Source organism: Clupea harengus, unplaced genomic scaffold (assembly GCF_900700415.2).
Source record: "Clupea harengus unplaced genomic scaffold, Ch_v2.0.2, whole genome shotgun sequence".
Taxonomy (NCBI): Eukaryota; Metazoa; Chordata; class Actinopteri; order Clupeiformes; family Clupeidae; genus Clupea; species Clupea harengus.
In genome coordinates this window covers 1-2500 of record NW_024880841.1, presented here as the reverse complement: position 1 = coordinate 2500, position 2500 = coordinate 1, and the positions used below count along the sequence as shown (strand labels likewise).

At 44.5% G+C, this 2500-nt stretch overlaps 1 long non-coding RNA gene across 2 annotated transcripts in view; it reads left to right on the top strand.

The window, feature by feature from the left end:
* The window catches only part of LOC122132689, a 3684-nt gene extending 2932 nt beyond the window's left edge, over positions 1-752 (top strand). Inside the window, exon 4 of one of the 2 annotated variants that reach the window (XR_006152236.1) lies at positions 420-752. This is a non-coding gene — a long non-coding RNA (uncharacterized LOC122132689). The remainder of the gene's footprint in view (positions 1-419) is intronic. The other variant, XR_006152237.1, reaches the window with a different exon arrangement.
* The last annotated feature ends 1748 nt before the right edge of the window (positions 753-2500 follow it).

The following is a 2500-nucleotide window of genomic DNA, read 5'->3' as shown; positions in this document are numbered from 1 at the left end:
TTTTATGTCAAATTTATACCTTTATAATAAACGGGAACACCACTCAAAGAGAGCTCATGCCTGGACTAAGGATTATTTGCTACACTTTGCCGTCCACACTGAGGCTAATAGGATAGCCTCCACAATACTTTCCCTCTGGATTGTACTGATAAGCTAAATGTGATGGTGAACTTCAGGAACCTGTATTTCTCAATGTCACATATTTGTAACATATCCTTTTGTATGTCGGTGAAGCTGAGATACTCTGCAGGTGTCTCCATGTTTACTTGTCTTAAGAGGGTCTTTAAGGTTGAAGAAGCTGGAGACTCATAATGTCCCTCAACAAGAGAACACAAATTTACTGCCATCATAAAAACAGAAGGTTGATGTAATGCTGACATTTCCACCACAGTCTAATATGATTCTTTCTCTCTCAATAGTGACTAAAGTCCAGGCTGTTTTGTCTCTTGAACCTACAACCAGAGAGGATTTCCTCCAATGTGAGTTTGACATTTCATACAGTTTACTTTATTCCAAATCACAAGTCAAGTTTCAGTAGCAGTCACATGGTCCTACATGTTTAAGCAGTTCAACATTTCATTATGGCTGTTATAGGTCATGGGTAGAGGAAACAGTGTCTTTTCCAGTGTCTTTTTCCATTTTCCTAAAATGGCGTTCTAAACGGAAGTGCGGGAGGAGATGTAACGAATTTGCTACACCCCCCTCACATCAATCACACACACTTCATTTAAACTCAGTTCTCCTCATCAGCACACACACACACACACACACACACACACACACTTCATTTAAACTCAGTTCTCCTCATCAGCACACACACACACACACACACACACACACACACACACACACACACACTTCATTTAAACTCAGTTCTCCTCATCAGCACACACACACACACACACACTTCATTTAAACTCAGTTCTCCTCATCAGCACACACACACACACACACACACACACACACACACACACACACTTCATTTAAACTCAGTTCTCCTCATCAGCAACACCACACACAAGCACCAACACACAACTTCATTTAAACTCAGGTATCTCCTCATCAGCACCACACCCACACACACACACCACACACACCACAACCACACACACTTCATTTAAACTCAGGTTCTCCTCATCAGCAACACACCAACACAAACCACAACACCACACACACACCACACACACACACCACACACACACACACCAACTTTCATTTAAACTCAGTTTCCTCAATCAGCAACACACAACACACACACACACAACCACACACACCACACACACCACACAGCACACACCACTTCATTTTAAACTCAAGTTCTCAAATCAGCACCACACACACAACACACACACACACACACACACTTCATTTAAACCTCAGTCTCATCAGCCAGCACACACACACACCACACCACTTCATTTAAACTCAGTTTCTCCTCATCAGCGACACACTACACGCACACACACACACAACCACCACCACACAACACACACACTTCATTTAAACTCAGTTCTCATCAGCACACACACACACACACACACTTCATTAAACTCAGTTCCCTCATCAACACACACACACACTTCATTTAAACTCAGTTCTCCTCATCAGCACACACACACACACACACACAAACACACACACACACACACACACACACACGCACACACACAAACTTCATTTAAACTCAGTTCTCCTCATCAACACACACACACACACACACACACACTTCATTTAAACTCAGTTCTCCTCATCAGCACACACACACACACACAAACACACACACACACACACACACACACACACACACACACACACACACACACACACTTCATTTAAACTCAGTTCTCCTCATCAGCACACACACACACACACACACACACACACACACTTCATTTAAACTCAGTTCTCCTCATCAGCTGCAGCACTTGCTTTGGCGCTCGCTCTCAACCCACCACCTCCCCTTACACCACCTGTCTCCCCTCACACCACCTGTCTCCCCTCACACCACCTGTCTACCCTTACACACCTGTCTCCCCTCACACCACCTGTCTCCCCTCACACCACCTGTCTCCCCTCACACCACCTGTCTCCCCTCACACACCTGTCTCCCCTCACACCACCTGTCTCCCCTCACACCACCTGTCTCCCCTCACACCACCTGTCTCCCCTCACACGACAGAATCTCACACAACAACACAAATGCATGACAGTGTGGTTGGGGTGAGTAGGTGTAGACTGAGGGATTCTACAAGTAGATCAGGTGGAGAGACTACAGCAGCATCCCACAGCAAATATAGTCTAGACTAGGAGAGGAAGAAAGAGACATTTATATTTCTCTGTATTTCTCTCTCTCTCCCTCTCTCTCTGTCTCTGTGTCTCACACACACCCATACAACCAATCACACCTACAGACTTTCACATACAAAGACACTGGAACACTTCTACACTCCTATATACTAACTGTATAGGAGGTGGTAATTAATTTCATACCATATATTAT